Here is a 15,372-nt window from a genome sequence, read left to right on the forward strand (position 1 = left end):
ACTCTACACTGATGCCCAGATGCTCTACAAAGCTGGCCTCTGCAGGTTGACTGTGTGGATGCTCCACTTTCTTTGTTTTAGGGGAAAGAGCTTGAGGAATCAGCTCCCCCTTGCCCCAGGCCTGCGGAGCACTGACTGGCTGAGTCCTCAACTTAGTGCTGACTCTCACAGTTCCCAGGGAGCTGATGTTGCAGGCTGGGGTCTGCCTTGGGTGAGCTGGAGGAACTAGACCGTGTTTGAATGCCCTGTCCATGCTTGGGTCCGCAGTGAGTGACAGAGGCCAGACAGGAGAGCTGGGGATGGAGTCCTTGCCCATCAGACCTTCTGCATCAGTGATGGGAAACCTTTTAGAGACTAAGGGCCCAAACTGCAACCCCAAACCCACTCATTTATTGCAGTGCCAACACTGCAATTAGACCCGAATACTGCGCTGAGGTTTTAGTTTAGTTAAAAAAAACAACTCATCCATTGACATATTTTGTCTTAAAAGAAAAACACAATAACAAAGGTTTTGATGATACAAACAACCTTTTATTGAAAAGTGAAAGTTTGCATTTGGTATGCTTTTGCACAATTAATGTTATCTTTGCTGTTGTATGCATACTGATAATTTGTCAAATGTTGGCTCATACTGCATCAGTTTCAGGGCAACACATGCAGTACTTAAGTCATCTGTTAGTCTGTTTCATGTATCAGATTTAATATAATTCAAAGTTGAAAACAGCTGCCCACAAGCATAAGATGATCCAAAGTAACACAAGCAATCCCCAGTGCTTTCATTGACTGAATTTTTTTTTTTTTTTTTTTTTTTTGTCTTTTTGAGAGAGGGTCTCACTATACAGTTCAGGCTGGCATTGAGTTCACTTTGCAGCCCAAGCTGGTCTCGAACTTGCAACAATCCTCCTGCCTCAGCTTCCTGAGTGCTGGGATTACAGGCGTGCACCACCATGCATGTCTGATTTTTAAAATTCTTTGGCAGAAAATTCCACACTTCAAGGAATTCATTTTCATTTTAAAGATAATAAAATCCGACAAAACAAAACAGAATAAGCCCAATCAAAACTAACCAAAAAAACAAAAACAAAGCAGTGAAATTAGTACAAAACTTCAAAGCAAGATACTAGGAAAACAACAATGCATACTATAGTATATCTCGTTACCTTTACAATAGTTGTCCATTCCATCAGATATAGCAAAATCAAAACAGAATAAAACCAGAACACTGAATAAAGCAAAACAATTAATCAGAACAGAACAAAACAGTGAGAACAATATTGGATTTCCAAGACAAGATATAAGAAAATCCCCCATATTTGCTATCTTGCTCAGATGCTCAGACCTCCGGCTCCAGGCTGGCAAAATCAGCCCAACAATACAAGCATTCAGGTGCTTTTTGTACCTCAGTTACTACCAACTCAGCCTGTCCTCCAAACCAGCCAGTTACTTATGGGGCAGGAGAGCGTTGATTCTCAGCCCATGTGCCTGAGGGCTGACAGGAGGAGCTGACTTTTCTCTTCCTGGACCCTGTGTGGCTTGCACAGCTTAGCAGAAAGCCTGGCTGGTTGGCTTTTTGGTGGGCTCCTCCCAGGCCCAGCATGGCCCATTCTCAGGAGGCGCTGACTTTTTTCTCAGGATTTCATTTTCAGAACTGCCAACTGTGCTGTCCTTTATCATCCTTTCACACTCTGTCTTCTCAAGTGTTGCTCATATGTCATCGAATTTATTTTTCCAGACAGGGTTTTCTTAAAATTCCAATAACTCTATTTTCATATTTCCAAAATAACCCCCATGAGCAGTCAAGTTCTTCAAATTTGGCTTTATCTGGAGAAGTAAGAAAACACACGGTGAGTTGGGTGTGGTGGCGCATGTCTATAATCCCTGTACTGAGGAGGTGAGGCAAGAGGATCCTTGCAAATTGGAGACCAGCCTGGGCTACAAAGTGAGCTTCAGGCCAGCCTGAACAACGCAGCAAGACACAGCCTCAAAAAACAAAAACCAACCAACCAACCAACAAAAAAACCCCCAGTGTTGTCTCCATCTCACAGAACTGTGAAAGTCTGTTACTAAAATTCTCCTTTGCAACTACTACCATGGTAGAAAATTCTTTGTAGGTTTCCTGATGGCTTGTAAGATTGTCAGCAAATGTTGTAGAATTTTCTAAGTGCATTTTTAGATTTGGAAAATAATCCAGCTGCCTACTTTCAAGATCTCTTTCAAAAACCCGCAGTTTTCTCTCAAATGTTCTCCTATCATGTCAACTGTTTTCCCTGCACCTTGTAGTTTTTTGTGTAGTACACAGATGTGTAGCATAAAATTTAAGAAAACCATGAGACTGTTATGCCGGGCCACATCAGTGACCTGTGGAGATTTCTGCCCGTTTTCTTTCATAAACAGCTTTATTTCATCCAAGCAGCTGCAGATCTCCCCAGACTCATCCTCTGCTCAGCCATGAGACCCCATTGTATCTAAGAAAATCATTACACTGTGCCATATTTTGCTATACACAGTGAAATTTAAAATCAGGCAGCTGTCAGATTATTTGTTTTAGAATGATAATTACGAGAACTGAAATATAGGGAATAGTTTCACAGCTTTCCTTCAAAAAACTCTCACCTTTCAGTTTCACCAAGTTTAGCAACGCTTTTGTGGTTGGTGTCAAAGTGCCATCTAACACTTGACATACAGCACCCAGCACTTTCACCACACGGAGTGCACAGCGCTGTCCCACTGTGCTCAGTCACTCCGGTGACTCTCTTCAGGTCTCCTGGGGTGATCTTTCACCATCTATTTTCAGTTTTGCCTTGGTTTTTTTTCCTCGTAGTCATTTTTTGGTATTCAAGACAGCATCTACACAAACATAAAAGTTTTTTAAAAACAAAGCACCAAATACAAACCTACCCCTACACCAAAAACAGCTAACACTATTAGTAAGCCCTAAAGAATTGGGTATTATCTGAATCAGCAATCTATGGACTTCCGGGAGAACATGGAGGACAGATAGCAGCAGCTACGGAGGCTCTCTGAAAGACCCAGCTTAGAATTCAGGAATGGTGCGGAGTAAGGAATCATAAGCAAGAGGAGATATGCCCCGCTGACCCAAGAACAAACTGGGCTGAGAGAAACCAACTGGGAATGCAATCCTGGTGCTATAACAGGAACAGAAAAGCCTCAGTGTGGAAGCTGGAGCCCACGCCATTGGAAGCCGTGATTTGGGTTTCCCGCCACTGCTGCTGTGTCTACATTGGCTCAGCAGGGACTGAGACGCACGAAAGCTCTGAGAACGGGAATCGGTGAATGGAGTTGAAAGCAGGACGGGCGGGGAGCTGTGCATTGACCTTTGGTGAGTGAGAGAAACTGGGACTCTTCCACGGTCTAGGAGACTCCAACAGAGGACATTCTGGGACCAGGCAAGACTTGCGGGAACAGGACGCTGCAGTGACTTCAGTCATGTTTTCCCCTCTCAAGCGGGATTGGTGAGCAGTGCCTAGCTTACGTGATGCTGCTGGCTGAGACCCAGTAGGCTAGCACAACCCAGGTCCCAGTGCCTGAAGGTAGATTGACCTGGAGGGGCGGGCCCCGCATAGGCTGCCTGGTCTGCAACTTCCTGGTGCGCTGTGGTGGGTGGGAACACCTAGCCGGCGCAATTCAATCAGACTGTGGCAGACAGGGAAGGAAGCTGGGCCTCCCATATACACTTGCATATATAAGGAACAAAGAATATGGGAAGAGGCAGCAACAAGAAAGGCTCCTCGGCCCCCAATCCTGAGAAAGAGGCAATAGCAGACACAGCACCAATAGATATAAAGCGCTATCTCCAGAGTCTCATAGAAAAGTTCAGGAATGAAGTTATTAATGACCTGAAGCTAGACATAAGCAGAATAGCTAGAGAAATGCTAAGCACCACCCAAGAAAAAACAGATGGTGGAATGGAAGAACAGAAAAAGAGGGGAGAATTGTTTAATGGAGAAAATAGAGAAAACATAGAATACGTGAAGCAGGTTCAAAGAGATTACCAGGAAACTAAAAACTCTATCAAAAACTGGCATAACAACTTGAAGGAAACTAAGGACAGATTATCTGAACTGGAGGGCAGATTTGTAATATGGGAGCATGAAATGAAAAACTTCTTAAAAGTAACAAAGAAACAAACAGCAATAATACAAAGACTAGAAGATGATAAGAGGATCTATAACTTAAGAATTAAGAATATAAAAGAAGAAGTAGGGACACAAACAAATGAACTACAAAAGCTACTCACAGAAATAATCCAGGAGAATTTTCCTAATTTAGCAAAAGGTAAAGATACTCAGTTGTATGAAGCATACAGGACCCCAGCCACCTACAACCCAAACAGAGCAACACCCAGGCATATAATAATTAAAATTCCAGAAATCCAATACAAGAACAGAATATTAAAAGCCGTCAGAGACAAGAAACAGATCACTTACAAGGGAACACCCATCAGAATTACAGCAGACTTCTCGGCACAAACCATCAAATCACGAAGAGCATGGGGGGAAATAATTCAAGCTTTGAAAGATAATAATCTCCAGCCAAGATTGATATATACTGCACAACTATCCCTGGAAATTGATAGAAAAACAAGGTACTTCCAGGATAAAGAGGAACTAGAGGAATATGCAACCACCAATTCAACTCTACAGAGAATACTGCAGGATAGTCTAAAAAAGAAAAATACAAAGAATCCAGAAATAGTGGCAGAGAGGCCACAATGAATGGAGCAGAAAACAAAATGAAGAAGACAAACTGACAACTAATGACAGAAAAAGAGCTCAACAGAAATGAGGCAGAGAAGATTGGATGATAGGAACAGCTATTTTGGAGAAAATGACGTCTTAAGAGGTAATACTGATTTAGTATCATCTTGTTTTGAAGTCTCATCAAGCTTTTGTTCTTCTGTCTCCATTGGTCTAAACAGGTTGTATCTTACTGGATTTTATTATATATGATAGTATAAGCAAAAACTTTTATAGACAAGGAGATTATACAGAAATCATTGTCCATTTTGTTAGTTGATTCTAAATACCCTGTAATACTGTCATTCTCTTAAATGGTTTTACATTGTTTTGATATATTTGATGCTACAGTATACAAAGTTATACTCAAAGATTTCAAGGAAAGAGACAATATGGTAACTACTTTTATGTCGGGATTATCTTGTGGTTAAACACTTTTGCTTAAATGGTTATGTTTTGATCTGCGCTGTTTTGCTGTTATGCCCTCTTTTATCTCAATCTCCATTTTATTATTTACTTTTTTATTTTTATCCTTTTAACTAAGGGAAAAATAAATAAAAAATAACAGGATATATTATAGTAACCCACTTTGACTTTCCATTATCTTGATTTAAAGCCCTGTATTGCTCTCACCATCTTGTTTTGACTGATGTTCCTCTATTCTGTTTTGCTTGATAGTACCAGGTTTGAAAGTTTAGGCAACAGCTGTGAAGATAGTGGGATTCATTATGATGCCCATTCTGGTTGACTATTATCTACTTTTGAAGACCTATAATGTCTCCAATGTTTTGGTTTTGTTGGTTTTGTTCTTTACTGTTTTGTTCAATTTTATTATAACTGATGATATAGGCAATTCTATTAGAGATAGCGGGAGGCATTGTGGTAACCATTGTTGATCACTTTGTATTATGCTTTTACATTATCTATTAATGTCCACCCTTTTGATCTGACTGACTCTGTTCTGTTATGTCACATTTGGTTCTACTCTCTTCCAAAAAAGTATTAAGAACTGTGGGAGCAACAAAACCCAAAATGTGTAATTGTCATTGTACAAAAGAGAGGAAAAGAAAGTGCTCTAAACGATATAACTGCATGTATATTTAAGTGTATAAGATAGATAATGATATTACTGAATTTTGTTGGATCATTGAACAGAACTGTTTGCAGTCTCACTGTTGGAATGTTCACTTTATAAGCTTTAATTTTGTAACTTGAACAATTATTTCTAAGATGACAATATGTAATCCATTAACTAGTGATTTCCTACTGTTTTTTTTTCTGTAAATCTGTATAACTTGTACCCTTTCTCTGCTTTTTTTTTTCTTTTTCTCCTTAAATAAAATTTAAAAAAAAAAAAAAACAATCTATGGCAGTGATTCCCAGTTGGGGTTCCTCTTGAGTTTTCTGGCATCAGCACAAGGAAGTAATGTTTTACTGACCACTGTCTTTTGGCCTGCTCTGAAAAAGGCATCTGAGTACAATTCCTACCTTGTGGGGCTTTTGTTAATATCACAGCCAGGCCAAGCATATATCCATATCCTTGACTTTCTTTCCATAAACTCTTCATAAACAACTAAATATAATGCTGATTTAAATATACCAGAGGGACAGCATACCATTAAAGAAGTTTCAGTCTGTTAATTAGAACATCTCTTCGCTAAATCTTAGATATTAAGTTTCAGAAGACCCCAAGCTAAAATCTTGCATTAGTAAGTATAAATGTACTAAAACTCACACTCAGTATGAGCAGAGTCACAGGCCAAGGGTAAAGTGCCCTGTGACAACAGGCAGAGAAAGAAGTGGGGCCGGCGTGTGAGGAGACCAGCAGTCACCAAAAGAGCTGAAGAACTAGAGTCTCTCTTTGTGACTTCAAAGGGACCATGCTAACACCTTGATTTCTGATTCTGAGTTCCCAGACCTTTAAAGAACACATTTCTGCTTTTTTAAACCATTTGGTTTGTGGTACTTAAGCTATCCCTGGGGAGCTAATAAACAATTCACAGTGTGTTAGGCACTGCACCGAGTACTGCAGGCAGTAGTGGAAAAGTAGCAAAGACCCTTCAGCAGGGGAGGCAGACCTGTCCCCCTTTGTCCTTGATGTGAAGCAAAAACTCCTTTTCCCGGTCAGTGCATGGTCAGGCATCATAGTTCAGCTGCCTGCTCACCTCCCTGTCAGTTTTTACGCTTTGACATCCCTCCACCCACTTTGCAGTTAAAGATTTGGAAAGCCTGAAATCTTTGGGGTCACCATACAGGCGATGGTGCTCAGTGCCTGCCCTGAATCACGATCACAATGGTCAAGGTACATACTTACACACCTATATTCCCGCTAGGTTGTGAGGACCAGATGTCATGGGTTACTAAGCCGAGGGCCCTGGACATGCGGGGCAAGAGCTCTGCCACTGAGCAATGGGCCCAACACTGTTACAGATTTTTAACATCACTTGCATGACTTAGCAAAGTGCCTGACACAAGTGCCTAAAGACTACTGAAGAAAAAGGTTAAGAACAAATCCATCTTCGCATACTACTACCTGCCTGGAGTCCCAGCTTCTCAGAAAGCTGAAGCAGGAATATCATTTGAGCTTATGAGTTTGAGGCTTGCCTCTCAAAAAACAACAAATCTCACGAATCAGTAGAGATATGCTCTGCTGACTCAGGAACGAACTGGGCTGAGAGAATCCAACTTGGAATACAGTCCTGGCGCTAAAATAGGAACAGAAAAATCTCGGTGTGGAGGCTCGACTCCGCGCCATTGGAAACCGGTTTGGATTTCCCGCCGTGCGGCGGCCGGCTATCTCCACAGCGGCTCAGCGACGCGCCGAGCTCTGGGAGCGCCGAGCTCTGGGAACGGGAGAACGGAGTCGAAAAAAAAAAAGGACGGACAGAGGTGTACACGAAAACTGACTGGTGGCGAGGTGAGTGAGAATCTGACCCCCCACCACAGTTTGACTCTGGCGGAGATCTCTCTGGGCGCCATTCCCCTCTCGGACGGGATTGGAGAAAAGTACCTGGCCTGAGTGACGCTGCTGGCGGACTCTCTAGGCTAGACTAGCCTAACCCAGATCCCAGAGCCGGACGATGGCCCGGAGGAGCGACTGACTTCCGCGTAGGCTGCCTCCTCCGACTCCCTGGTGCGCAGCGGTGGGCGGGAACAACTAGCCAGCGCAATTTGATCAGGCTGTGGCTGACAGGCAGGGAAGCCGGGCCTCCTTTGTAAGATTGCATTTTATAAGGAACAAAAAATATGGGGAAGGGAAGCAACAAAAAAAGCTCCTCGGCCCCCAATCCTGAGAAACAGGCAATAATGGACGCCGCACCAGCATACATTAAGCACCATATTGAGAGCCTCATAGACCAATTCAGGAATGAAGTTATCAATGATCTGAAACTAGAAGTATGCAGAATAGTTAGAGAAATGCTAAACACCACCCAGGAAAAAACAGATGGTGGAATGGAAGAACAGAAAAAGAGGGGAGAATTGCTTGATGGAGAAAACAGAGAAAGCATTGAGTATGTGAAGCAGGTTCAAAGGGACTATCAAGAAATTAATAAATCTATACAAGACTGGCATAACAGCTTAAAAGAAACTAAGGACAGACTATCTGAACTGGAGGGCAGACTTGAAATATGGGAGAATGAAATGAAAAACTTCTTAAAAATAACAAAGAAACAAACAGCAATAATACAAAGACAAGAAGATGATAAGAGGAGCCACCACTTAAGGATTAAGAACATAGAAGAAGAAGTAGGGACACAAACAAGTGAATTACAAAAGCTACTCACAGAAATAATCCAGGAGAATTTTCCTAATTTAGCAAAAGGGAAAGATACTCAGCTGTATGAGGCATACAGGACCCCAGCTACCTACAACCCTAACAGAGAAACACCCAGGCATATAATAATAAAAATCCCAGAAATTCAATACAAGAACAGAATATTAAAAGCTGTAAGAGACAAGAAACGGATCACTTACAAAGGAACACCCATCAGAATTACAGCAGATTTCTCTTCACAAACCATCAAATCACGAAGAGCATGGGGGGAAATAATTCAAGCTGTGAAAGATAATAATTTCCAGCCAAGATTGAGATACCCTGCACAACTGTCCCTGGAAATTGATGGAAAAACGAGGTGCTTCCAGGATAAAGAGGAACTGGGGGAATTTGCAACCACCAATTCAACTCTACAGAAAGTATTGCAGGATATTCTAAAAAAAGAAAAATACAAAGAACCCAGAAATAGTGGCAGGGAGGCCACAACAAATGGAGCAGAGAACAAAATGAAGAAGACAAACTGACAGCTACTGACAGAAAAAGAGCTCAACAGAAATGAGACAGAGAAGATTGGATGATAGGAACAGCTATTTTTGAGAAAATGACATCTTAATAGGTAATGCTGATTCAGTACCATCTTGTTTTGAAGTCTCATCTAGCTTTTGTTCTTCTGTCTCCAATGGTCTAACCAGGTTGTATCTTATTGGATTTTGTTATGTACGTTAGTATAAGCAAAAACCTTTTAAAGACAAGGAGATTATACAGAGACCATTGTTCATTTTCTGTTAGTCAATTCCAAATACTCTATAATGCTGTCATTCTCTTAAATGGTTTTACATTGTTTTGATATACTTAATGCTACAGTATATGAAGTTGTACTCAAGGACTTCAGGGAGGGAGTCAATATGGTAACTATTTTTAAGTCGGAAATATCTGGTGGTGAAACACTATTCTGCTTAAAAGGTTATGTTTTGATCTGCCCTGTTTCGCTGTTATGCCCTCTTTTTCTTTTTCTCAATCTCCACTCCATTATATACTTTTTTATTGTTATCCATTTAATTAAAGGGAAAAATATAGCAGGATATAATATAGTAACCCACTTTGACTTTCTATTTTCTCGATTTGAAGCCCTGTATTACTCTCACCATCTTGTTTTTGACTGAGGTTCCTCTATTCTGTTTTGCTGAATAGTATCAGGCTCGAAAGTTTAGGCATCAGCTGAGAAGATAATGAGATTCATTATAACGCCCATTCTCGTTGACTTCTATCTACTTTTGAAGACCTACAATATCTCCAATGTTTTGGTTTTGTCGGTTTTATCCTTTACGGTTTTGTTCAATAGTATTACAACTAATAATATAGGCAATTCTATTAGAAATAGCGGGAGGCATTAGGGTAACCATTGTTGATCACCTTGTATTATGTTTTTATATTATCTATTATATCCACCCTTTTGACTTGACCGATTCTGTTCTGTTATGTCACATTTGGTTTTACTCTCTTCCAAAAAAGCAATAAGAACAGTGGGAGCAATGAAACCCAAAATGTGTAATAGTCACTGTACAAAAGAGAGGAAAAGAAAATGCTCTAAACTATATAACTGCATGTATATTTAAATGTATAAGACAGAAAATGATATCACAGAGTTCTAATGGATCATTGAACAGAACTGTTTGCAGTATCATTGCTGGAATGTCCACTCTACAAACTTTAATTCTGTGACTTGAACAATTATTTCTAAGATGGCAATATGTAATCTATTAACTAGTGATTTCCTACTGCGCATTTTTTTCTTCTGTAAATCTGTATAACTTGTACCCTTCACTGTTTTTTTTTTCTTTTCTTTTCTCCTTAAATAAAAATTAAAAAAAAAAAAAAAACAAATCTAAAATAAGCCCAAGAGATCCTTCTGAGGTCATGAAAATGTTCTCAAATTGGGTAGTGGTGGTGATTGCACAATTCTGTAAATTTATTAGAAATTTATAAAAGCAGGTGAATTTATGTAAATTATGGTATGCAAAACTTTTTTCTAAAAAAAAAAAATCAAACCTATTTGAACTGCTAGAAGATATAAAATACCAAGTGCAACCAGAATGCGGTGGCACCATCAAAGAGTGAAAATATACTCCATGGCATGGGAAATACATTGGCAATATCAGGTAACATGAAAGAAATATGTATAACCTCAATGCCACTCAGGTATATAGCCCCACGATGCCTATATATATACATATATATCTCCACTAAAAGACATGTAGCAGTTTCATAGTCACAGAACTCATAATGCCCCAAACTAACAATTACCCAAAAATCCATCAACCTGTGAGTAGAAGAGGCTAGCCAGGAGAAGAGACGAATCAAAGTGAGAACCACAGAGCCATGACAACAAATCCATCTACAACCTCATGAAACCGGTCATAAATGTAATGGCTTTGTGGATGGATCAGTGTGTGAAACTCACAAACATAAAGATAAGTGAAAAAGTCAGACCCTCAAAAAGCACAAACTGTAGGAGCACATACACGGATATAAATGCACACACATATGTATAACTGATAAAAACAAGACAAATTATTCTCTGGATAGTATTTATCTTGGGGGAAAAGAGAAGCATCCAGAAAAGAGCATAAGAGGTGGATGTTCGTTTCATTTATGAAAATTCAGTGAATTCAGTATTTTTCTTTATTATTCCTTGCTACCAAAGCTTCATTTTCCTTGTTGCCCTTCACTCAAAACTTGTCACAGTTGACTCTGTGCTCCATCTCCACCTGCTGGCCATTCTGTGAGCTACAATGCTCGATTAGAGAGGGCCCCTGAGGCAGGTGGGCTGAGAGGGATGCTGGTTAATACTTTGGACAGAAGACAAAGCCAGCCAACCAGCCAAGCCCTTCCAGGGTGCAAAAACCACTTTGGGGACCTTCTGTTGAAGCCTACAGCATTTCTCAGACCCAAAACCTGCATGTTCACTCAAATGGAGTGGGACAAAGTCATCAACCTAGTCACCACCCTCTGGTCGCCATCTCTCCTACGCACCCCAGATCTCACCTACAACTGTAGTCTGGAGGTCTTCACTAGGATAACATGTCTCTCTCACATCCTACATCTTAAAAAAAAACCTATGCACTTGGGAAAACAGATGTATTTAATATACCATGAGGTTAGCAATCATTAATTTCACAGCTATATAAAAACCTTTACATGTATTTACTTAGATTTTACTCTTAAGGCAAAATACAGATTTTTTAACAGACATATACAGAATTCTTGTCAATTCTGTACTGAAAAGAATTAAAGGACATCTCTAGAAATCTAATAAATTTAGGAAACAGTGTTACTGACCATATATATAGACTTACTACCCAATACAATTGTATCTCATTTATATAGTAACAAAATGCTTCATTTAATAAATTTCAGTAGATGTAGATCAAGCTTTAAATGCCAGAACCAACTTTAAACAGATGTGAAGATATTTTACCGCTTTGTTTGATCTTTAGATATACGTTGTGTGACAGACAGCACCTGATATTTCTGTATGTAGCAAATGTATGCAGTCTTAACTCTGTACCTGAGATTCTCCTGATCTCAACAAAAATTGTCCTGGCTCGGGGACAGAATAACCAGCTGCTCCGGGACTTTTCTTACCTTGCTTCTTTCAAGAAGTTGCCACAGTCCTCTTTGCCTCCTGTTGGGCCCTGTTTGTCTTGTAAAGAAGTTTCTCACAATATGGGGACTGTCCTGACAGAGGCAGGGCCACTGCAGGGGTTTAACAGTGGAGGACAGGGAACTCCACACGCACCTAGGGAAGTTAGGGATGCACAGCTGCAGAGCAGGGCCAGGTCAGGGAGCTGACAACACTAAGAGTGAGCAGCAGATGGAAGGGAAATGCTTCCTCACCCAGCCTGATGGGATACTGGCAGAGGGCAGGCCAGGCTGGACAGGCGTGGGCTGCGGGATGGTGGAGGATGAGGAGCCAATCAGATGTTAAGGGTGATCAGACATCAGAGAGGGAGGCTTCTGGCCAACTGACTTAGCAGGACATTTCCTAAAACTGGACAATGCAGATATGAACACAGAAGCCAAAAACAAACTCAGAGTGAGGAAGATGAAATAAACATAGGTGAAAAATTAAAACAACACTGAGATTCCAGCTCACCCTGGAAAGAATGACTATGTCAAGAAATCACCAATAACAAATGCTGGAGAGGCTGTGGGGAAAAAGGAACTTTCTCCACTGTTGGTGAGAGTGCAGACTTGTGCAACCACTGTGGAAATCAGTGTGGAGATTCCTCAAAAAACTAGGATTATAGGTCCCATTGGACCCAGCAGTGGATAACAGATTAACTTAAACTGATTTAACTTTTGGTCACCCCATGGCCTTGGTGCTATACTAGTCCATATGATTTGTTTGTTCTGGAGGAAGCCTTACAATCGTATTGGGTTTAAGGTAATGAATGCAGAAACCTTGAGTCTCAGTGGAATGCTGCTGGGACAGCACGACATGCTTTGCTAAGATGTCCCCAAAGGACTGTAAATGTGAAAGGCCAAGTGTAGCTAGAGACGGGCCCTGGGATAGTTAAATTTAGTTACCACTTATCTGACCTTTACCCTTCCAACATCCAATTCTGTCCTTAAAGAGAAGACTCTGACAAAAACCCAGAGAAAACTACTTGGGGCTCAGTTCTAGAGGCTGTTGCCCACCCCCATCCCATAAGTTGGTCTCTTCTTTTCATCACCAGACCTTGTTTTTGGGACCTGTGTCCTCATAAAAAAAAACTAACACCCACTATTCCTCTTCTGAGTATCTTCCCAGAACTGAAAACATCATACCACAGTGATATATGTGCACCCATATTTATAGCAGCACAATTTGTAATAGCCAGAGCTTGGAAACAACCTACGTGTCCATCAACTGAGGAATGAATAAAAAAGATGTGGTATTTTTATATAATAGAATAGTACTCAACCATAGAGAAGGATTAAGTTGCTGGTTTGAGCTGCTGGTTCTCCTGGAGGAGCTTGTCATGCTGGCTTTCCCAGTGTGAGCTCGACTGTTGTCATCAGAGGAGCTTGGAACCTTGTTGGTGACAGTGGCTGTGGTTCACTTTGGGGGAGCTCTGGTCTTTACATCAGGCATTGCTTCCTGGCTCTGGAAGGGAAGATGTGTGCTATTTAGTCTCCAGGAGAAGCTTGTCGTGCTGGCTTTCTGGCACGTACCTGACTGTTCTTGTCATCAGAGGAGCTCAGGGCCTCCATGTCACTGAAGATGGCTGTGGTGCTTTTCAGGACAGCCCTGGTCTTTATTATGAGTGTGACTCCTCTGCTCCAGTGTAGAACCCTCAAGCTACCCACACTGCTCCTTCACCCCACTGGCACAGACTTTCTAGCTTCCACCGCTGACCTTTGGGCCTTCCCAGCACAGATCCATAAAACAGACTGGCGTGAGTCCTTCTTGTGGGCTCTAGACCTCCAGTTGGACTTATAGGAGGCATTGTCATGGGCTCTAGGTCATGGTGTGAACTCATATGGGACATTGCTGTGGGATCCAGGCCCTTGGCTGAATATTCCAGGTCTTTAGTGTTGTGGACAGATTTCTTGCACTTTCTTGTGTTAACTCTGGGTGACCATCATAAATAATATTATAAATTCTGTGTCCTGATTCTAATTGTTTGCCTCATAACCCCTCACTACAACAATTATCTCAAAGAATATTTAGGACAAAATTATTCTTCAAGAAAGAAAAATCTGAGATATTCCCACATTTTTAAAAATTGAGAAAATTCATTGCTAAGCCTATTTCATAAGAAATAGTAAAGTGAATTCTTAGGTGACATAAAAGGACATTAGACAATATCTTGAATCCCACATGAGGAAACAAAGAATACCCTGATTGACGTGTTTTGAAATTTTGTGTTAGCTTTCTTCTTTTTCTCCTTGAAATAAAATGGATTTGGAAACAAAAACTGAAAGCTTTTCGCTCTAAAATCAGGAATCTGACAAAGATGTCTTTTATTCAATATAGTTCTGGAAACATTAGCCAGAGCAATTAAACAAGAGAAGAAATAAAAAGGAGTATTGAAAGGACCCTTATTCACAGATGATGTGATGCTTTACATAGAAGACTCCAAAACTGACACGAAAGACTTCTAGATCTAATAACCAAAGCATCGCTGGACACAAAGTCAACACTCAAGTCAACAGCATTCCTGCACACAAACAACAAAGTCACTGAGCGAGAAACTAGGGAAACGGCACCCTTCACATCCAATAAACTGAAATAGGAATCAATATAATGAAGAAAGGAAAAGACCTTTAGACTGAAAACTCCAGCACTCTGAAAAAGGAGACTGACGAGGACATCAGAAAACGGAAAGACACCCTGTGCTCTTGGGCAGGAAGAACCAGTACAGTGGAAATGGCCATACTGCCAAAACTGTTATACAGGGTCAACGCAATCCCAGCCAAAACCCCAACACCGTCTCTTCCAAGTTCTGGTCATCTGTGTTTCTAGAGGAATTTGAGAATTTCACCTACAGTAATTTCATCTCAAAATTGCTATCACATTCTCCTATTTAACTTCTTGCAGTATTTCTGGCAATGACCTCTCTGCTGATTTTGCGTCTTGTCCCTTTTTTTTTTCACCAGCCTGCCTGGACGTTTTTCAGTCTTGTGTACAAACATCATTTGGGTTCACTGATTTTATTTTTGTTTTCACTTCCAATTTCAACTGTTTTCTGTTATTTCCTTCCTTCTGCGTTGGAGTCAATTTGCTGTACTTACTCTAATTTCTAATTTATTTTAGATTATTGAGACCTTGTGATTTTTGCTTGTTGAGACAGG

At 40.7% G+C, this 15,372-nt stretch overlaps 1 protein-coding gene across 1 annotated transcript in view; it reads right to left on the reverse strand.

Annotated features, from left to right (window-relative positions):
- Positions 1 to 509: 509 nt before the first annotated feature.
- Positions 510 to 15,372, reverse strand: part of Zc3h8 (zinc finger CCCH-type containing 8) — a 42,390-nt gene continuing 27,527 nt past the window's right edge. Inside the window, exons 9-11 of the transcript XR_010040813.1 lie at positions 13,500 to 13,681; positions 2,614 to 2,847; positions 510 to 1,821 (exon numbers count right to left, since the gene is read on the reverse strand). The gene's annotated coding sequence lies outside the window, so the exon portion shown is untranslated. The remainder of the gene's footprint in view (positions 1,822 to 2,613; positions 2,848 to 13,499; positions 13,682 to 15,372) is intronic.

This window comes from Cavia porcellus, unplaced genomic scaffold (genome assembly GCF_034190915.1).
Source record: "Cavia porcellus strain 051 isolate PalLab524CR breed Dunkin Hartley unplaced genomic scaffold, mCavPor4.1 scaffold_18, whole genome shotgun sequence".
NCBI classification, from domain to species: Eukaryota; Metazoa; Chordata; class Mammalia; order Rodentia; family Caviidae; genus Cavia; species Cavia porcellus.